The sequence below is a fragment of the Ursus maritimus genome, unplaced genomic scaffold (genome assembly GCF_017311325.1).
Source record: "Ursus maritimus isolate PB19 unplaced genomic scaffold, ASM1731132v1 scaffold_24, whole genome shotgun sequence".
Taxonomy (NCBI): domain Eukaryota; kingdom Metazoa; phylum Chordata; class Mammalia; order Carnivora; family Ursidae; genus Ursus; species Ursus maritimus.
The window spans coordinates 23,536,644-23,559,727 of record NW_024424897.1 but is presented as its reverse complement, the minus strand read 5'-3'; the positions used below and the strand labels follow the sequence as shown (position 1 = coordinate 23,559,727).

Genomic DNA, 23,084 nt, shown 5'->3' with positions numbered 1-23,084 from the left:
GCTTTAGATTGCTATGTTCATCTTTATTGAATGCTTTTGCAAAATGTGTGAAAAGCTAAACATTTATGCTTGTCCAAGTTACCAAAGGGAAGATGTTAGGCAGTTAGAGATAACTGATTTTTGTCATAATTTTTGGTTCTGATTTTACTTCCGTAACTTCTTCCCTAATAGAAAGTTTAGACCAGACTTATCCAGTTGCTTCTTTGACCATATCAGAATGTTTTAGTCTCAGACTGGTTTGGAGTATCATACTCACTGACTTTTTAAAATAAGAGGTCCCGACCTAATTTGTGCCTTTTAGAATGTGAGCATCTGGCAGATACATATACTTGCTTGGGGGAGAAAAAAATAAAAATTTTCTTTTATAATATATTTGCTGGCCCCCTTTTGCTTGAAATATGGTAACTGAACGAGAATTGGGGACAAGTTGAGTGTTATTTTAAGCTTTCTCAACCCGATGGCAATGTGGTTCAGAATGGCTGAACTAAGCACTCTTAGAAAAGAGAGAGCATCTGTAGGGTTTTGACTGGGACTTAATTTGTGTGCCTGACTGATCTGAGCATGTACTTTAGAAACCTCACGGAAACTCCTTAGGAGCAGGGAATTTTATCCTTTGGAAGGGCACAGTCAGAATCTATTCCCTCCAGAAATGTGAGAGAACCTCACAAGATGCCCTGCTGGATCTTAATCGATCTTTCCTGCTGGCTAATTAAGCATCCCTTTTACTCAGCAACTGGGGACTGTGTAATTATCAGCCTGGGTTGCCCTGAATAATTGAAACAAACAGAATGCAGAAGATGGGCGCTTTTTGCAAAAGTGAGAATATCTATAATTTTTGGTGTGCTGGAAGAGTGTTTGAAACAAACTTCTCCATAATGTTACTTTATCAGTAGATAAGTTTAGGCTCACTTGTGTATCTGAAGGCTTCGTTAGTATCCCATAGAATTTTTTATTTTCACAAGTTGACCTTTATATTACAGGATTATTGTAAGGAATGCCTGAGGAATAAAGGTAGCATTATTTGAAATTGTATGATAGGGAGAGGGATGCCCAAAATATAATTGTGTAATGGTGGTGCTATTGGTATAAATTTGTGATAAGGAATGCAAAAAAAAATGTTGCTTCATCTTTATGAATAAATATACAAAGAGGAGGAATTCTGTTCTCCCATATTTGTACCACAGTGTTTGGAAAGGGCTAAATTTCAATCTGAAATTGGTGATAAAAGGTGATTTTGTGGTAACTCATTGTTATCAGTTGCATATTACTTCTCAGTCCTCTTTAAATGCATACAGAAAGAAGCTGTATTTGTCATGGGGTGGAGAGTGTTCCTTTTTCTCAAAGAACTTGCTGTTTGGTTTGTGGGATAGACATTCAGGAAATAATCAGCAGGAGCTTTAGGAAACATCTGATGGGAGCTTTCTGTTCATTGATTTGTTGCAAGAAAGATGACACTTTATTTAGAATTTCATAATTATCAGATCACGGAGGAAATGAGGAGCCAGAAATTAGATACTGAACCAGAAAATGGAAAAATGAGGCTTTCCTTTGGCAAGCTGTTTGAAATCGCCTTACAGCCACCCATTCAATCATCATCCAGTTAATGTAACCCTTGTTTTACTGAATGCTCTTCTTCAGCCATATTGCTCCTGTAGTCCTGTTTATGGCTGGTCAACATTATATACTTTATGTATTGATACTGAAAGCTTGTACAATACCAGCCCCTTTTACTCTTGTTGTGTGGCATTGTATCTCATGCCAAAAAGCCAGGTGTGAAAAGAAATTTGGAAATCATCAAACCTGAGAGTTAAACGTATATGGCAAGTTGCCACGTAACATGAGAAGAACCACTGAAAGTTGTTTAAAAATTTGTATCTTTAGTCATGTTAAAGCAAGACTATTTTAGGGTTTGGTACACTTAGGGGGATAGGAACCTATCTAAAATTATGATTTGACACTTCAGGGCTTACTTGAAGGTGGGTAAGAAACCTCAAGCAGGAAATCTGAGAAAGCCACTCGATAGATATAAATACTATGTGTATGCACACACACACACATATAGAGATCCCCTCCCCACACACATACACATAACTTTCCACTCTTTGTTGTTTTCTTGCTTCATTTCCTCTGATTCTTTCCTCAAGTTGAGCTGCTTGAGAATGAAAAGGGTAGAGAGTAGTGAAAATAGCACTGCCTCCGATTCTTGGTAAACTCTAGAGGCTTGGCCCTAATTTTTATGGTGACTCGGAATTCAGTGGTGTTTGCCACGGCTATGGAATTGCCGTAAGTCAAAGCATGTGACTCCATCACAGCTGTTATAATGTGCCATTTGCCACCTTTCTGTTGTCTAGCGTGACCGACCCCAGGAAATAAGAGTTGTGTCAAGAGTCATGGATGTCCTGAAAATGCTTATCTGTTTTTCAGTACAAGTAGCTTAGCTGTTCTCTTTCTTCCCAGACTTAAAAAGCAAACAAACAAAAATCGTATCTGTATCTCTATCTACATACTAGGTTTTTTTTGGCTTCCATGTAGCACCAATGAAGGATAATGTATTCCATGTAAGACCAAAAAAAAAAAAAAAAAAGGTAATTCCTGTGATTCCAAGGACGTAAAGCCCTTTTGTGGTATTCCACGTCCTGAGCTGTGATATTCATTGTTCTTCATTTAAACCTTCTCCTTAAAATCTAACAGCTTTCACATTCTGAGTCCAAGTTTTCATTGAGCGCTTTAGCGAATGATTAGGATGAAAGCCAGGCACGGTCTCCTCCTGTTTTATTACGGTGGTCACTGCAGGATCAGTGCCAGATGTAGGACACCTGGAATGAAGCAGACAGGAGCTGCACTTAGACGCTCGACGGCAGCCTCACGTATTGGCAGAAACAGTCGAGCATTTCTTAAAAGTTTGGTTCGGGGGAGGCCATCTGACAGCAAGAATATCTTGAGAGTGGGGGGAAGGAATGAAGAAAATAGAATATTTTTATTACTGAGGTAGGGATATATTCCTTCTGGATGGGCTGTTTTGGAACAACTAGTTGTTTACGCTCACTGTCGGAAGTGAAGGTCAGCGCCAGTGGAAACAAACTTGGAGTATTGTTTCCTTCTGTGAAACGTAAAGGAGCTCCAAAAAGAGACGGGTAGATTGATAGCATACTGAAAGGGAAAGAAATCAAGAAATAACTTTCTGTAACAGGATTATGGCACAAAACCCACAAAACCCGGGACGTCTAATGTACAGGCTAAAAGAGTATCTTGAACATGTCTTATTGTGGGTGACTAGTGCATAGCTCTGCACGAAACATGATACATTAATACAAATATCAGAAAAACAATTCAGTTTTCTTTGGGAACGTCAAGTTTTTCTTTCCAGCTTAACATGGATTTAAATTTAAAGCAGGATTTGGCTTAAGAATGTATCATCAGGGGCGCCTGGGTGGCTCAGTTGGTTAAGCATCCAACTCTTGATTTCAGCTCAGGTCATGATCTCAGGGTCATGAGATTGAGCCCCACATCGGGCTCTGCGTTCAGTGTGGGGTCTGCTTGAGATTCTCTCTCTCCCTCTCCCCCTCCCCCCACTCTCTCTCTTTCTAAAATAAAGAAATAAATCTTTTAAAAAAATAATATTATCAAATATCTTTGTTTTATAGGAAGAGAGACGAAAACTTAGTCTGATACAACTCATGAAAGTAAGAGTTTCAAAATATGGGGCGCCTGGGTGGCGCAGTCGTTAAGGGTCTGCTGTCGGCTCAGGGCATGATCCCGGCGTTCTGGGATCGAGCCCCACATCAGGCTTCTCCGCTAGAAGCCTGCTTCTTCCTCTCCCACTCCCCCTGCTTGTGTTCCCTCTCTCGCTGGCTGTCTCTCTCTGTCAAATAAATAATAAAATCTAAAAAAAAAAAAAAAGAGTTTCAAAATAATATACTGTAAATATAATTACCATTAATTACATAGAGGGTTTGACTTTTCATAAGTGCTGGTTATTGAACTTAAATACCCCAAAAGAAAACGCATTCAAATGAAGCATGCTTGAAAAGAACTAAGATGTAATGGGCTGTTAATTAATACATTTGTGTTACTTGTGAGTTTAGTTATTTGCTCATAACGTCTTTCTGATATTTCATTTTGCTACCTACACTGCAGTTTCAGTGCCAACTCAGAAAAGGAAAGAGGAGGCGATACTTGTACAATCCATCTATGTTTCAATAGCTCTGAAAAGGCTCAAAAGTCATAGCAATAATTTGACCACATCTTGAAGGTTAATAATTCATTTCTTGGAACACCTGGGTGGCTCAGTCGGTTAAGCATCTGCTTTCGGCTCAGGTCATGATCTCAGGGTCCTAGGATCGAGTCCCATGTCAGGATCCTTGCTCAGTGGGGAGCCTGCTTCTCCCTCTGCCTGCCATTCCCCCTGCTTGTGTTCTCTCTCTCTTTCTCTCTCTCTCTCTCTGACAAATAAATAAAATCTTCAAAAAGTAATTCATTTCTTCCTTTCTCAGTCCTATCCCTGCTTTCCATCCTTAAACCAAGAAAGAAAACAACCCACAACAAATTTAGGGATATCAAATGATCAGTTATATGCCAAATTCCTGTACGAGTGTTCTATTATTCAATGAATCTATGCCGAGATTTCACAACTGTGTTAAAAGATTTTGGGGTATATACATATCGGGCAGTGAGGGGTTATATTTAGTGTTCTTTGAGTCTGAAATGCTCTGCAGGTGAGACCGATACGATATTATCCACTTCTGGTCTCTTGGCTTAACCTGGAAAGGAAGATCATCTTATCATGTGTTGTTTCCTAGCAAGTCTTCTGCTCCTCCCAACCAGGCTTGAAATGTATAACTTGCCTTTTAATGTTATGATGATGATTATCACTTGTAAGGCTATCTTGGCTTTGGTACCAGATCTAAGATTAAATTGATCCATTTTTTTTTCTTTTACACTGGGTTATTGTGCTGATATTAGTGGGCAGAAGCTTCTCCCTTTGGGCATCCTATAAAATATTTTATGTAAGTAACTCTGATATATAATAATATTTTAGTATTTTTTCATGCTAAGTAGTAACTAGGGTTTTTAAAAAGGCATTTAAAAAAGCATGGATGAATACATTTTATTAAAAATTCCAAGTACTGATCTCTTTGAACAGGATAATATGGTCTATCAAGAGTGAAAGGAATTTTGAAATGTGACCTAGGAGGCAGGCACCGTTCAGGTTGGACTAACCCACTAGAATAGGAAGCTGAGCTCACTCTTTAGCCATGTCGTTAGGTCACTGAAATTTGCTTTACTCCTGTTAGAATTACAGCCATTGTTATCGCTTGTGCACGTTCCTGTTATCTACTCAATATGGATTTGTCCTGAAAGGTCTCAGAAAATCCTGTGTCAATTTTTTAATGCAGGAAGCTTGTCTATTTGTCTATAAATGAGGTTCTTAATTCTTGCCTTGTGTGAAAAGATCATTTATATGAAATCACTGTCTTCATTTTACCACTATTGCTTTGGCCTTGATTTTAAGTTTCATTTTATCTGGAGCTAGTCTTTTATTCCAGCATTGCACTATTTCCTCGGCTTATAGAAAGCCACTGGGGGAAAAAAAAATGCCTTCCAGTATTCATCTGTTTGTGGATTTCCAGGGACCTTGTGGTGTGGAGCCTTCCTGATTGTGGTTTTCTCTAATTTTCTTGTTTTCTCTTATTTCGGATATAGACCCACCCTGTATCCTCTTCATGAAACTAGAGCAAAGGGGAGAGAAATATAAGAGCACTGGGTCGGCTGTCAGGAGCCAGACTCTTTGTTCTAATGTTATTTCTATAATGCTGACTGATTCAATTGAAGATTCTCCTAACGATGATCTTAGGTTTTCTTTTGAAGTTGCCTCCCCAACATGTTTGGAATTTTTTTTTTCTAAATGTTGCAAAAATAAAAACATTACCAACCAAAGTTTGACACCTCTATTTGATTTCTTTTATGGTGTTGCTATGATATTTTTTTAATTTGGAAAATGATGCAGGAAATTTCATTTCCTTGGGATTTTATTTTATTTCATGATTCCGTTGAAAATGAGTTAGGCCTAAAGTAGGTTTTTATAATCGCACCATGTGAATCATTTCTTCTTTGGAAGCCGGATCTTCTCCCCCACTGTGTAGCCTCATCTAGTCTCCCTGAAGTGCAGTGCTAGCAGGGTTGATAATGAAATGCGGTCTTACTTATCACGCTCAGCAAAGGGCTCAGAGAAAACAGGGGAAAAAATCAATCCCACAGGAACTTCTCAAGTGCTAGATATCCATATTTAACCCCCATGCATTTAAAATGGAAATGAGATATCTTAGGGTTTTAGTTTTTGATTTACACAAGATGTCACCGCCTCCTTGGCAATGGGAATATTTTACAGACCAACTGCTGACCTGTTTGGGAAGATCTCAGCCTATCGCCCCAGGTCCAATGTAATTTCTTCATATTTCTTTCAAAACTCTCAGCAGTGCATTGCAAAAGCTTTGATTCTTCAGGCTTCAAAGGATGCCCCTTCCAGGGCCAATCCTCTGAAAGAGAAAAAAAAAAGAAAGAAAGGAAGATCAGTGTAGGGGAACAAACAGCTCATAAAGGACGGGCAGCTCTCCCTGTGGCAGTTCGTACTGTAGTCAATTATTAGGTAGTTTACAAATCAGTAATACCACGGGTGTGCAAAGCGAAGAAAACTCCAATTTGATGTTAGTACTTTGTTGCCAAATTTATTCCTGGAGTGACCTGGTCTTCAAAAGTCAGGCTTCAGATTGTTGTACTGTAGATTCAATGTGGCTTATATAAGATGCATTATTATTTAATGCTCACACTCAAGCTCCCTCTTGAGTTTGTGAGCCTTGTTGAGGTTCTCATTATAATTTACAGAAAACTCTATGTCCACATAATCTCCAGTTAGCTATTTCACTAAGTTACATTAGTGAGTGTCTCTCTCATTTGTGAATTCTGCCATAACCCAAAAGGTCCGTTTTGCAGTTTGGTAACTGACACATTTTACCATGTCTATCAAGTGTCCTTGTGCCTTCATTGGTGAGAGAACTGGGATATAAGAAATTACTCAAAGTAATAGAATTAATAAAAGATTAGGATTTAGAATTTGTAATTGGTGGCTTAGTTCATTTAACTAAGCCATTACAAAAAAGGAATTGGCATCTTTCAAAAGATGATTGGTTTAAAAGACCTGTAACAAATACTGAAGTTTAGTCAATTACGTATGCATACTAAAATGGTTATGGTGTATACTGATGTCTAATGTATACTAATTAATTTTGAAATGCATCAAAAAAAGATGGATGGATGGGCGGATGGATGGATGGATGGATGGAAGGATGGATGGATGGATATGTGACAAAGCAAATATAACCAAATGTGAATCACAGAGGCTAGGCTGTAGGTACATATGGAGTTCTTTCAATTTTTATGCACATTAGAAAATTTTCATAATATAATGTTGCAAAAAATATTTTTTGTTTGACGTTGCATTTCAGAAACCATGGTTTTCATTCACTGTGGTTTCAGAAAACCATAGACTTCCTCAATTTGGAAATGTAATAAACATATCTGGGGTTTTTAGGGACAGTGATTTTCTAGGAATAACCTTATTATTTTTGTTACTTTAAGTGAACTAAAGGATAGTCGTTCAGTTTTTTATTCCTGATATAAGTAGCTAACTTTTATACTTCTTTAAAACTTCTAGGCCAGCAATTATGGAGTGCTGAAATTCAATTCAAACATTCTGCCCAGGAGATCCTGAAATTTTGATTTTTTTTAAGGAAAGGCAATTTCTGACTTTTCTCATAAATTTGATAAAAGGAAAGCTAATATGAGATTGGTAGTCCAGTAGGAAATGGAACTCAATTTTACATTTTTAAAATCACTTTATGGTATTAAAAATGACAGAGGTTAGAAACAAAGCTCTTATTCTTTTATTGAACTAGAATTGAAAGTGGCAGAAAATCATTTTGGCCCTAGTGCAGTAAATGTTATCACTAAAACATGTTCAGGGGATATTAGGATAGTCTCTCAAGCACTGGAGACAAAAGTTCACAGAACAAGAACTGATTTTTCTGTCCTTATCTTGAAATTATTAGATGTACAGGAGATGAAAGTATCTTAGCTCTAAGAGGACAGGGGATGGAGTATGTGTTGAAAATGATAATGTCTCCATTCTGGAGAGAGGTGAAATGGAGAGTGTATGGTGGAACGGGTGTTTCAGCAGTGACAGGCATGATGGAGAGAGTCCACAGGGATGGGCAGCCAGCACCTGAACCAACCCCCGGACTGGGGAATCCAGAACTAGAAATAATTATACTTGTGCAAAATTGTAAGCTGATGATGAAATGGAAAGCCAGCGGTTCTATTCATTAAAAGGAGAACTGTTTGAAGATTTTATTTAACAGAAAGATTAAACTGGAGCTGTCAGTAGCTACTTTGAGATCCCGATAGGAGAGAAATTTTAAGTCCATGTGGGAAAAACCAATCATTTTTGAGTGTGCAGTGTGATTATTCTTTAGAATTTTGTGTAAATGGAGCAGGTTGGTAGGCATATGTTTGCTGATTCTACAATGATTAAAATTCAGAATAAGTAAGGCTCTTGTGAAATTGAGTTTTCAGGTTCCAGCCAGTGTTCTATACTGCCATATGGCATAACTAGAATTAATTGCTGTTCCCAGTCTCTTATTCTTTTACTGAATATCTAGGTGCCCTGTTTGAAATATTAGAGGTTCCACAGAAGTATTTAATCACATGAGATAGATGTTTGACATGTTCACGAAAGCAGTGTGTGTAGCTAATAGCTGCTTGGGAGAAAAAGCCCTTTGTGAGGTTTTCTACCCCCTCCCTACCTTTTTATTAGAAAAATGCATGGATAGGAGCATTAGCAAGGAAAACAGGACAGATTTTCAGGACTTTTTAGGTCAGTGCAAAATAGAAAAGGTAAAACAAGGAATCTTTTTGCTAGAGTCTTTAGCTCCTTGATGATCCAAGCGTGGCCCATGGACCAGCAACATCAGCATCAGCTGGAAACTTGTTAGAAATGTAAAATCTCAGGTTCCACTGAATCAGAATCTCCATTTCAATACGATCCTAAGGTTATTTGTATGCATATTCACATTTGAGAAGCAGACTTTTCATTTCATTTCAAATTCAGTTTCTCGGAACTCAGAATACATATTTCCAGAGATTAACTCTTTAAAGGCATGGGTGATCTTATATTAATTAAAAAAAAAAAAAAAAAAGGTCTAGCATGATGCTGGCATGTGGTATAAGCTCCATAATGTGAGTTGAATGAATGGGGGCGGGGGGACTGTTATAACCAAAAACTGTGTTTTTAGGTCCTAGGCTAAAACTTAAAACAAGAGACACTCTTTATTAGGACATTTACTATTTAGTGGCCAGCCCCACGTGTTATTCTCCAAAGATAGGATGCTTTTTTTTTACTGAGTGTTAGGGGGTACAAGACATTTGCAGACATGGTGCCCTTCTCTTCATGTATCTACTATGATAACATCTCTCTAACATTCTGTGAGAAAAGGTGACCAGAGCGCTGACCCTACCCTGGCATTCCACGGGAGCACAGATGCCAATCATTCCCGCCATCTCTAAGCTGTCAGCAGCCCTCTGCTTCTGGTCATCCTCCTTCCTACTCGGTTTGGCATGTCCTTGTCTCTGCCATTTCTTGTCTCTTCTGATGATTTCTCCTCTAGCCCTTTCCCCTGTTCCTAGGGTCCATGTCTTATTATCATCAAATTCCACTGCATCCTGAACCACTTCGCTCCATCCCTGCCTTAGTAAAAAACACAGCTCTTCTGCAGGGCACTGTTTTGCTTGCAGTCATCTTAAATAGAATTTGCTTACTTTCTGGAAGTGCTCTTGGCATTCTTCAAGCTCCTTGCTGCCATTTCTTTTGGGAAAATGACTTTTCCCATTCAATCTTGTCCCAACCTCTCCCCTTTTGAGATGTGTCTACATGGCTTTACAATTCTCCGCCCCTGTCACCTTTTTTTTTTTTTTAAGATTTTTATTTATTTATTTGAGATAGAGTGAGAGAGAGAGAGAGAGAGAGAGAGCATGAGCTGGGGAACACAGGGAGAGGGAGAAGCAGGCTTCCCACTGGGCTCCCTGAGATCACGACCTGAGCTGAAGGCAGATGCTTAACTGACTGAACCACCCAGGAACCACCCCCCCCCATCATCTTTTGAGAGCACACCCCTCCTCATGCTATTTGAGGACTGAAGCAGTGACTCACAGTTATCATCTTCCCTCCTTTGTTATCACTACCCCCTAGGACTCTCTCTTTCTTAAATTTAACTCCCCCCCATTACAACTCTCCTTCATGCTCAAATCTCTCCTATATATATATATATGTATATATATATATATATATATTTAGATTCTATTTATTTGAGAGAGAGAGCATGAGTGGGGGAGGAGAGGAGGGAGAGGGACAAGCAGACTCCACAGTGAGCATGGAGCCCAATGTGGGGCTCAATCCCACGACCGTGAGATCATGACCTGAACCAAAATCAAGAGTCAGTCGCTTAACCAACTGAGCCACTCAGGCGGCCCAAATCTCTCCTAATACTAAGAAAAACATTGCATCCTACACAGTGATTCCCTTTCCAGCTACTATTCCGTAGATTTTTTTTACAGACAGAAGCCTAGTTTCTCCTTCTCTGGTCACTCCTCCTTCCTCTATGATCTAGCCTCTACTCCTATAAAGTTACTCTTGCCAAAGTACCAGTAACTCTCTAATTGCCACATCCAGGGGACACTGTTCACTTAGTCTCTCCGCAGCATCTGACACTGTTGATAGCTTCCTTTTCCTCAAAAAGTTAAAAAAAAAAAAAAAAGCAACTTTCCTTCTGTTCTTTCCCACGATAATAGTCTCTCTTGGTTTTCCTTCTTCCTTGCATTTATACACTCTTTTTTTCCCCCCAAGCCGGTTCTTGAGCTCATTTTTCTGCCCTGTGCCCTTTACGTTGCCCTCAGGCTTGCCTCTGTCCTCATCCCATTCTTCTTGGGCAGTTGCACCCGTGTCCACAGCTCCACAACTTCCTCTCCAGCTCTCCAGCTCAGCGGCAGCTCTCTGGGCAAGGCTTCACACAGCGTCCGGGATGGCCCCTTTTGGGTGTCTTAGAGATCTCCAAGTTCACAAAGCTGCGGCAGACCCTGCTGGATGCCTACCCAGCAGGCACCCTCCATTCTTCCTTGACAACAGAACCCTACCAGCCTAGGGATGAGTCATGATATGAAAGCCATGGCAGACTTCTGATAGCCTCTCACAGGACAGTCTTATGCTCGGGAGACGGCAGTACATTGAATGCAGTAGCCACCTTAAGATATGACTCTGTTCTAAGGTGTTAGAGCAGAAATACTGCAAGAGCCTAGGTCCTTCATGCCAGTGTTGGGCCCCTGCATCAACCCTGGAATCACCTGTCTCCAGACTTTCTGTTTTGAAGGAGAAATAAACTTCTATTTATTTAAGCCCACGTCACTTGGGTGTTCCGTTACCTGTAGTCAGAAAAATCCTGACTGAGTGTCTAGAACTGAACTTATTATTTTATATTCTGCTCACCCCTAATGCCTAATTCTGCTTTCTCTAGGCCGAGGCCCCCGAGGCAGAATCCTCTGTCTTTACTCCCCAAGCCATCAACAAGCCTATTGATTCTTTATCCTAAATCTGTCTTCTTTCCCTTTGTCACTGGCTAAACTTCAGCCTCCATAAAGTCTTGCTTGGAGCATTGCAAAATTCTCCTTTCTGGTTCTCTGTCTCAAGTTTCTCCCTGTTTCAGTTTATTCTGCTCCTCCATTCTGTTGAAAAGGCAAACTTAACAATCAATCAATCATGCATGCTGTAGATTTATTGATGTGGAACTGTAAGATATACTATAAGTGAAAAAGTAAGTTAAATATCTATGTAAAACCTCAGAGAAAAATGTCTGGAAAAAAACCCCACCCAAATGGTTGTGTGTGTGTGTGTGTGTGTTTTTAAATTAATGTATTTAAGTAATCTCTACACTCAACGTGGGTCTTGAACTCATGACCCCCAGATCAAGAGCCACATGCTCTTCCAGTTGGGCCAGCCAGGCGCCTGCCCCTACCAAGGTGTTAATGATGGTAATCTCTGGCAAGTGGAGTTTGAGTGATTTTTTATTTCTCCTTTTTGTTTATTTGTATTTTCCAACTCTGTACTGAGTATGTATTTAATCCTAAGTCATTGAGATCAGAGCCTTTCCTGTTTTAAAAGGGACAGAGCTTTAATAGCCAAAGAGTATTTGGTTTCCAGGTGGGAAAGGAGTTGGAACTGAGGAGGAAGGAGATGTAGAAAGAGGAAATTAGGCTTTAATTGTGTAGTGAAGCCTTGGGTCACTCCTGCACAAATAAGCAGCTGTATGTGGAGGTGTTTTACTCTGTGCCAAACACACACACACACCCATAAATGCACATGAAAATAAAATTATTTTTGAGTCATATGAAATACAGCAGTCCTCTGAGTGATTAATGATGATTTTGCTAAAATATGTTTTTTTTTTAAATAAAGGAAGTTCATTCTCAAGGTCTTCATTAGATGAGGTATCACTGACTGAGAACAACTTTCATTTCTTAGATAGAATCCCTTTGAGCTGCACTGAACTGACACAGGATGAATCCTTCATTAGAAAAGGGTTATCTACATTCTGTGCGACTATCTAGTAAAACGTCTCTGTGTTTGTGGGTCTCGTTTCCCAAAGTGATGGTGCTTGAGTAAACCATTCACTTCCTCCTTCTCAAAACATCAGTCACCATGATTGATTTTTATATTGGTCATAAAGAGAAATGGAATCACCTAAGAGCAGGGTGAGGATTACAAACCGGAAGAAGTTAATTTACTTCACAAACACGTAGTGGCTATTTGTTTCCTCTTTGTTGGGCACGATGCCAGGCAATCAAGATAATGTCACATATTGCATATCCCAGTTTTTCAAGAAGTTACCGGGCCAGTGAGTGGCCAGACTCATGACCAGAGCCTGCATGGAGACCACTGTTCACAGATACCGTCTCTAGAAGGTCTGAAATGTCCGGTTCCCATTTGTTGCATACCTTTTCACCATTTAGAAATGTATTTAGGCTCATCACCTTCTTTTAAAATATAAATTCACCTGGAGGGTTGAGAGACTTTTGAGTGTACACATTAGCTGTGTTTAATGGTTTTCTTCTAACTTTTGGTTAAGATGACTGTGCAGAGGAAATTTGGTGGCCAGTGACTTGTGGAACCTCTATTATGGGCAATGAACAGTGCTTGGTCACTGAAGGTGATCAAAGCATCAGAGGATCCTTTTCCATGGGAAGAATGAGGGCTTCAGAGACTCTCACTTCTCCAATTAAAGAATGATAGAGCCAACATTCACCACACACGTACTATATGCCAGGCCCATTGTCAAGGGCTTTACACACACACATTGTCTCATTTAATCCATGCATGTGAGATGGATACCAAATGATCCCCATTTATCAGATGAGAAAACTGCGGTTCAGAGAAGTAACCAATGTGCTCAAGGTTACACAAATGTTAGGTTCTGGAATTTGGATTTGAACCCAGGCAGTATGACTATTATGCCAGCACTCTTTTGAGGCTCAATTTCTTCATAAAAAGTGAATAATGTCACTTAATTCATTGGACAAATGTTTATTGAGCAAATGCTATGTGCGAAGCATTTTCGTGGTGAATATGACACAGGTTCCAGTCCTCCTGTAACTTATTTTTGAGCAGGATAAACCAAATAATTACACAATACATCCACCTTATAGGATTGTTGTTATGCATATAAAAGTGCCTAATATAATCCATGTTACATAATTAGGTACCCCCCAAAATATTCCCAAGAAATTACAACCCAATGGGAAAGATAAAAAAAGCATGCACATATAACTATATCTCAAGATATATTGTGGCTAAAGCTTTAGAAGAGGTACACATAGGTTGTGTTGTGAAATCCCAGAGAAAGAAGTCACTTCTGGCTGGTGGGTTATGATAAGCCTTCAGGGCTGTAAGATGGCATCATGGCTTAGCTGTGGGTTGAAAGGGATGAGTTTTTGGTGAGATACATTGCACCAAAAATAGCAGGTACAAAGACACAGAGAAGATAAAGTTTAGCCATATTTGGGAACCAAAGGGTGATTCAGTTTATTATGTATAAGGGAATAATGGGAGAGATAAGCTGAAAAAGATAGGATGGAACCCAATTATGGAAATGAGAGTTTTGGCTGAATTTTGGAGGGGGGGATAGGTAATTTGGGAGAGGAAAACACAGGACAGGGGTTTGTAAGCTGATGCTTTAGTAGGGAGCTGCGGATAACACGTGAATCCTTGGCACCTGGGCAATCCTTGGCCACTGGGAGGTGGGAGATGGTTGCAAAGGCAGAGAGGGTAAGAATGTCAAAGTTTGCCTATGCCCAGAGAAGGAACATGTCATTTGTCCCTCTCATTATCTTTTACTTTGAGGACACCAACTTCATGTTTATATCTGTTATTCTATAGCTGATGTTGGCTTGTTGTGGGCATAATAAGCTTTTGTGGATAGCCAGGTAACTAACCACTCTCAGAACTTTATGAAAAATACCTTCCAAATGGCCAACTTTATGCTTCAACTTTTGAAATATGATTGGCTTGTAAACAAAAGATTGTATTTACTATACTTCAGATCTGTTAACAAGATTTAAAAAGTTTTTGAAGCTGGCCCAGAAATCTTAACACTATCTTTTACTTTGTTTCATTAGGAAAGTGCATCCCAAGGTTCAAGCAACTTGAACCGTACTTGAACTTGTGCTTGAACCGGGGGCTACCTGTCTAGAATTTTCTTAACAGACAACTGTTGGCAAAATACCCATTTCCTTTATATTGTTTTCCAAACTTGCCTGATCATATGGATTACCTGAGGATCTTGTTAAAAATACAGATTTTTAGGGGCACCTGGGTGGCTCAGTCGTTAAGCATCTGCCCTCAGCTCAGGGCATGATCCCGGAGTTCTGGGATCGAGCCCCACGTCAGGCTCCTCTGCTGAGAGCCTGCTTCTTCCTCTACCACTCCCCTTGCTTGTGTTCCCTCGCTCGCTGGCTGTCTCTCTGTCAAATAAAAAATAAATAAATAAATACAGATTATTAGGTCTCTACCCTGGAGATGCTAATTTATTAGGTCTGGAATCATCTCTGGGAATTTGTGTTTCAATAAGGGCTCCAGGAGATTCTTATAATCAGGCAAGTATATGTAAAAATCTTTATCAGAAGACTTCATTCTTTTTTTTAAGGTAAGACACAAGGTTTTCAAATGAATTTGAATGGTGAAGGGGAAGGATGGAAGGATTTGACTGGAAAGTATGAGTTGAGGCTGTTAGTTGGGTGGTAAGGAGGGTCCCCCAGTACGATTGGGGATAACTGACAGGAGAATTTTACTGGCAAGGCTTAGGACCAGCAACTTAACTGACAACATTTCAACCCAACTGGCTTATAGGGTGAGGGATGGAGATATGGTCAGCAGCAAATGGCCTTGGTCCTTCCCTGCTGTTGGGCCTGATGTTTGCCTGCTACCTTTTGTGCTTTCCGGTGGCCTGGCAACATGGGGAAACATTTCTCGATGCTGGAGAATCCCTTGAAGTGGGACAGAACCAAAGTCCTGGCCCCACGATGGGACAGGTAAGTCTTGGGATTGAATGGCTGATTGTAGTTGAACTGCTGGTGACACTTGACCTGTATTGATACAGCCATAGAAGTGATCACATAGTCATTAGGCTTTAGATCAAAGTAGTTCCATTCTTTATGATTGGGATAATTGGGTATCTCTTGTAAGGGTTTAATATGACTGCTATAGACTATACAAAGAAATAAAAGGCCAAGAATGATATTTTAGTATAGAATCTTGTACAGTTAGGAAAAAACTCGAGGGCAAAACTGAAACAATTTAAGAACGATCTCTGAATTTCTGTGTGCATCCCAATTCCTAACTGGAAGAAACCATATACATAAGGATATGACATTTTAAAAAAATATCGGTAATTCATTGTAGCTCTTAGAGTGGTTACCAGTAGAAGCCTGCATTCTCAATTTTATTTTTATATATTTATTCAGTTTTGGAGCAGTAGGAATGAGTAAAATATTATTATGTCTTTAATTAGGATTCTGTTGTTATTTTTAAATTAATCTGTGTCAGTAGCTTTAGCACTTGTATTAAATCATTTTCTTCATGAAAGCTTTTAATGAAGAAACAAATTGATTGTATTTATATATTGGATTCTTGCCACTACAATGTGTATTCAGTCGTGTCTTTTGAAGTATACTTTTGCCAGTCATATCGTGGTTATTCTTTGAAACCGGTCTTTGAGGGGGGAGGGGGATTCTTCATTTGGATGAAGGTTTTAATTTAACAAGGTTTTCTTATTTTTTACCTTTCTCTTCCTTTTCTTCTCCTCCTTTAATTCTCTTTCTGTTTTTCTCTTTTGTCTTTGTGTGAGTAATGTAGTGGAACATGGAAGTCCCTTTCCCCACCTTCTTTGGGATAAAGTCCACACCCCATGGCATTACTCGGAGGGCCTTGCCTGCTGCCTGCATCTCCAGCCTCGTCTCTGACCCCTCTCTGAGATGCACTCTGCGCTCCACTCGTGCTGCAATCAGACAGCCCCTCTGTTTCTCATGTCCACTCACTTTTTTAGCAAGACTTTATTGAGCACAAGCTCTGTGCCATTGCCCCTTGAGAGCCCAGTGATTTAGACAGACAGAGGATTGTGGTGCAGTGTTACAGGTGCTGCTGAGAGGTGTGTATAGAGGTGCCATGGGAGCACCTTACACAGGTGACAGAGCTGAGCCTCAAAGGGCCACCAGAGGTTCACTGGGAGAAAAAGGGGACACGATGGGGAAAGTGTGCTGGCAGAGAGAGCAGAGACATGTGAGAGCAGCAGTGTGAACAGAGCAGGGGAGGACTTGAAGGCTGGGGCTGGAGTAAGCCACTGCAAGGTTTTAAGCAGGGCAATGACAAGGCTGGGTTTGCACTTTAGGTCATCAGAATAACGATGGTGCTAATGACATAACAGCTGACATTTACTGAAGGCCTTCCAGGTGCCAGGCCTAGTGCTCAGTTCTTCGTGTGCATTATCTCAGTTAATCCTCCCAAAAAACATATGAGGCAGGTATAATTATTATTTCTATTTTAGAGGTGGAACCAAGGGAGAGGGTGGAGGGATGGGCAAAATGGGGAAAGGGGAGCAGGAGATAGAGACTCCCATCTATGGAAGGAATAAGTCAGGAATAAAAGGTACAGGACAGGAATAGAGTCAACGATATTGTAGTAGCATTGTATGGTGACAGGTGGCAGCTACAGTCCTAGTGAGCACAGCATAACGTATAGACTTGTGGAATCACTATGTTGTATACCTGAAACTAATGTAACATGGTGTGTGAACTATGTTTCAATTAAAAAAAAGTTGAGGAGACTGAGGCTGCAGCCGAAGTCGGCCAGGTCGAAGGTGGAAGAGCTAGGAGTCCAACCCAGACCTGTTTGCTCACCACTGCCCTTCCTTCTCCATCAGCACTGAGTAGAATGGGTCAGAGAGGAGCAGGTGGCAGGTAGACGTCTTAGGACGTGGTGACATCAATCTGGGTCAGGCATTTTGAAGGCTCGAATGAATTCAGTGCCTGTAGTGATGGAGAAGAGGTAGATTTAAAAGATATCAAGGAAGTAGAATGTCCAGGTCTTGGTGACTGATGGGAGGTACACAGTAATAGAGAAAGAGATGAAAGGGCAGTCCCTAAGTCTCGGTTGGGTGGATGAAGATGTCAGCCATTGAAACAGGGAGCATGAGCTAGGAGAAGTTTGGGACTGGTGGGACAGAGGATTGTCCTGGAAGAGAAGAGCAGAATGACGCTATCTCCTGTTTTTGCATATTTTAATTGATTGTTAAAAGTCTCTAACATGTACGGACAGTAGAGTCAAGTCTTGGGCCATTGGTTTTTCTCCTCCCCAGTCTGAGTGCCCGGACATGCCCTCCAGTGTTCTCTTACTCTTCTGTCCTTTCATCTCCCAAGCCTAGAAGAATCCTAACCTCAGATCAGTTCAATGGCCCACGTCTCTGCTCTTATATTTGGGCAGCTCCTCAGTCCTGAAGATAAATGACACAGTAGACGTGCCTCTACTGTAAGGCTTAGTCTCCCACCTTAGCTGAACCCTTAGTGACACCCGGGAGTGACTTTGCATGACCCAAGCAGCAACCTTTCTAATGTTCCTCTTTCCCCCGCCTCCCCAATCCTTAGCAGATTTATCGTATTGCTCTTGCATGACATTATCACCTACTTCACAAGATGAAACAGAGGCTTTCAGGTTGGAACCACTCAGAATCTTGCCCTATCCCTTCCTCAAACATGTCTGCTTTGGGCCTCTGCCACCTGCTCTGATGGGCCTGGCCCCTCTGCATCCTGGGCCTGGCCTCTCTGTGACCCGACCCTCCCCTGCCAGGCATCTTCCTTTATCTGATCTCAGATCCTCCCTCAGCAACCCTTATCTGCAAGCAGTGAGACAGCTTCTGGCATTACCCAGACCCGGCTTCTTCCGGCCCCAGGTTTTACCTGGCGTGTGTTTTGTGCCGATCCCATCACTTCAGCACAGTTTGACTATTCCAGCCGAACCAGCCCCCAGTTGGGGCTTTCCATGCTCTCTGTCCCTCACAGAGTATCTGGCAAATAGTGGAGATTTATTTACGTTTGAGAAAACGAATGTGGTCTTCATAAGTTGAGGTATAGACGGTATGTCGGCATGTTAATGTTGAGAAACCCACTCTGCCTAAATGAGCTCGGAGAACTAGTCCAGCCTAAATGTCTTTTGTGTAACATTTGTTCTCAGGTCAATGATGGGACCATGTTCACAACAAGGGAAATACCAAAGGAATTTTTTTTTTCTAGAACCTTAGAATATTTTAACTGCATTTAACCTCCTCCCACATTTTCAATTTGATTCCATATAAGTGTTTAACACCTACAAACATTACGATCATTGTTAAGTGTAGTCAGTATTCACTTCCATTAACATTTTTACCCTGTGAGCTCTTTATTTCTTCCGGCTTTCAGTGTGTTTCCATCTGGGATCCTCTCCCTGCTGTCCGAACAGCTCTCTTTAGTTTTTCTTTTAATATCGGTTTGTCCACAAATAATTCCGTCGGCTTTTCTTTATAGGAAAATGTCTTTATTTTACCTTCATTATTGAAGAATATTTTCTCTGAGTGTAGACCAAAGGAATTTTCAAGTGACTATCATGTTTTTGAACCTGCCTGGGTAAGATAAACTGCGGTAGCTTCATAATGTGGACTTCTAAACTTCTATGATGTGATCACATAACCTCTCCATAGTTCATTTTCTCATCTGGAAAGTGAGGGACTGGATTAAATGACCTTCAGTGACCTTCCAGCTGTAAAATTCAATGAGTTAGGAGTCCACAGTCACAGTGTCATGCAAACATCAGTTATTCACTAATCAGATAACTAGGAGTCTTGGTGGTCCAAGAGTAGCTATTAACCTGAAGCAAGCAAAAAATAAAACAAAATTAGGTTCCAAGCATCAGCAGAGACAAAAGTGACAGGACAAGAGCCAAAGATACTACATTTTAAAATATGGTAATCAGCTGGAGTTCTTTGTATGTGAGTGCTGCCTTGCTCTCTCCCATACACAAGTTTGTAACTGAAAGATAACTCTGATTTTCCTCTTGACGCTCTGTTCCCAACCCACGTCCACGTGTGCTATCAAATCTCTTGTCTCTCTTCTTGGTCTCCAGTAAACTGCTTCTCAGGTTTTCTCCCTCCCATCCAGGCTGCATATTTCTGCTGGTTTGATCACAGTGAACATCATTCCTATCCTTAAAACAAGCAAACCAACCAACCAACCAACCAACCAACCAACCAACCAACCAACCCACCCTTCAGTTGCTCCCCTTTATCTACAGAAAGAAAAAAAATGAAACTCTGACTTGATATTTAGGGTCTTTTATTTTGTCACAACATACCTGGCTGGCATTTTTCTTTAATAGTTCATTGAGTTACAATTGGTTGTCTAGTACATGCAGGGAGTATGGGGTTACATAGACATACAACCACAATTTGCAGTCTTGATGCTAGAACACAGGGGAAGGAATATTTGAATGCAGGTTTTCAGTGTTGTGATGAAAGACCGTAACCATTGACTAATTGAGAAAAGCACCCAGATTTCTTACTGTTGACACCCAGAGTGGATGTTGGATTGAGCATAGCAGGGATTTTATGTAGTGAAAGTGTTATGGACTTATGTAGTGAAAGTGTTCTGGACTTATGTAGTGAAAGTGTTATGGTCAAACTTCAGTGATGAGTAAGGTCTTATTTGTTTTATTTCTTTTTTATTGTCTGGGAACAAACTTCTAAAAAAATCAATACTGTCAACATTAGATAACGTTGCTTGTTATTTACTATCTTAAATTGACGTCTGTTCATGTATAAATATCTCATTGTTTAGATTGTAAGCTTCTTGTAGGCAGATACTAGGTCCTGTGCTTTTGATGGATTAAAGGTACTGGGGCTAGAGGGGGCACCAGCTCCCCTCCAGAGGCCTTCTCATTCCTGCCTGACTTCTTCTGAGGCTGGCGCCCCGACCCCCAGGTCCCAGCCTCTGATGCCTCCACCAGGGACTTCCACCAGATGGTGCTCTTTTCCCATTTCTGTTCTTGGGTGTCACTGGCCATATGACCCTTTGCCACTTACCCAGTAGTAGATAGAGCATTGCTACTAGAAAGAAAATTTGAAATCCAGTGAATCTTCCAAAGTAAGGAAAGAAGTTATAGGAAATATCTACAGTGTACAGACTATTAGCAGTATCCAGAAAAGCCACTTCCTTGGGCATGTATCAGTCTCTACCATGTGGCTCACTGATCAAGGTCAATTGCAAGGGGTTTTTCCTAGTGTTACCAACTTGCTGTTGAAAGCCTTGCTCAACCAGGTTTCCATTTGAATTCCATTTCTAATATCAGTATAACACTTCATTCTTTGCAGTCTGTTTGGAGATAGTCATTACTAAGAGAACAGAGATGGTCAAGAGGGAAATAGAAGTCCTCTCTAGACATCGAGGAGTGCAGACATCCTATCCATTTAGAAGGCACCACTGTTTTGGTACAATAACCAAAGTTCAAATTTACATCTTTAAGTCATCAAGAAGAGATTTGATTTTGTTTAACAGGTGGTTTAACGAGGCAGAGAATGTATGATGTGTTTTAAATTTCCATAAGTCACAGGTAAGATAACGTGTTTAATACTTCAGTTGCAAAAAGAATTCATCTAGATGTTCTAGATTTATGACATTACAGATGTTGGCCTTTCTGGATAGCTAGTTTTATAATGCCATTACAACCTTATTCATCTAACCCAGAGGGTCTTATCATTTTGGAGAGAAAAAGTTATTGACATTTTTGGGAATCTAATGAAGTTTATGGACTCTTCTTCAAGGGAAAAGAAAACATGGATTGCTTTTCACCCACAATTTCAGGAGTTCAGGAGTCTTCTAAAGCTCAACTGTGGACTCTAAGTTAAAGATGTCTGATCTAACTACTCTCAAATCCTAAGCCGTCTGAGAGCAGTAGATTTGTTTTCTATATTGCAGTCAATAGAAAAGCAGTTAATACGGGATTTCAGAGCTTGAGCTTTGGAACCAAGGAAAGCTGGATACAAATCTGGGTTCTGCTGTTTAATAGCTATGTGGTTTTGATCAAATTGGTTGACCTTCCTGAGTTTCAGTTTCCTAATCTGTAAAATGGGAACAATAATAGTACTGACCTCATAGGGTTGTAATGAAGTTTGAATAAAATAATACATATAAAACGTATACATAGCACAATGCCTAGCATATGTTAAGTGCTGCATATGCTAATTTTAATTATAATCAGGAAATGGAACTATTTTTTCCTTCCTAGATATTTCCAGTAACATGAGGATAGTTACAGTTGTTTGTCTTACACACTTCGGGTGAATGCTCTGAGTACTTTAATCTCAATAACTGTGTTCATTGGTTAGTTCCATGGTCAAGGGTTTGATACCCACCTCAACCCCCTCCCACATCTAATGATTAAAAGTTAATAGCTTCATTTTTAGCAGGAATCTAGTGTTCTGTGATTCTTGAGTGGCAAACTAGAACAGTTTGTTTGCAGTTTGAAAGATATTGAAATGTATCTGCAGACAGACTATATATATTTTAGTCACCGTTTCATCCAAGGCACCAGAGCAAAGGACTTGTCATATGGAAGACATTCAACAGTATTTGTTGACTGAGTGACTGAATTCTGTTACAAAAGGAGAAAGTTTTTAGAGAAGAAAAAATCAATTTTTCTGAGTGTTTTTAAGGTAGATTATATTTTCAAGACTTTCCTCCTTAATTGGTTATGAGAGTGCCCACTCTGGAACTAGTTGCTAGGATTGGAAACTTGTCTGCCTTATTACTAGCTGTGTCAACCATGGGCAAGTCATCTCACCTCTCAATGCCTTGGTTTCCTTATTTACAAAATGGGCATGATAATAGGGTTACAGTGTGGAGGAATGAGTTATTATAAGAGAGATGTTTAGAACAGTGCCCGACAATATATTCGAGAAATCTTCACATTGTTATTATGTGTCCTTGCTGTTACTGCTGCTATAGCAGCCTCGATAACCCCCCACTATGGTGAACCCCATTTATTTGTTGTTATCTTTCCCTAAACGGAAGTTCACTGAAAACCTCTCTAGATATAAAAACACAAATAGCCAACTTTGTCTCACATGTAACGTAACTCTAAATTTCCTAGGCTCCCTTCTGCAGAGCCGACAAAATGTTCGGAAATTTTGTTCTTCCATTTTCATTTTTGGAGGATCAAGTAAAGATGGATTTATTTTGACTGAACGTGAAAACAATAATCATCAATATGGTTGCAGCAATTTCTGTCTGCTTGTTCTGTACTCATCTTTTTCCAGCTCCAAATATCATTTGCATGGACCTGATGATGTTGAGTATGGATATTGCCGCAGAGTGATAGCTTCCTTTTCATATTGGAGCTGAAGCTTCAAAGG

General features: G+C 40.2%; 1 protein-coding gene across 1 annotated transcript in view; it reads left to right on the top strand.

Annotated features, from left to right (window-relative positions):
• SKAP1 (src kinase associated phosphoprotein 1) overlaps positions 1-23,084 on the top strand; it is a 269,450-nt gene that overhangs the window by 29,650 nt on the left and 216,716 nt on the right. The gene's annotated exons all lie outside the window — the stretch shown is intronic.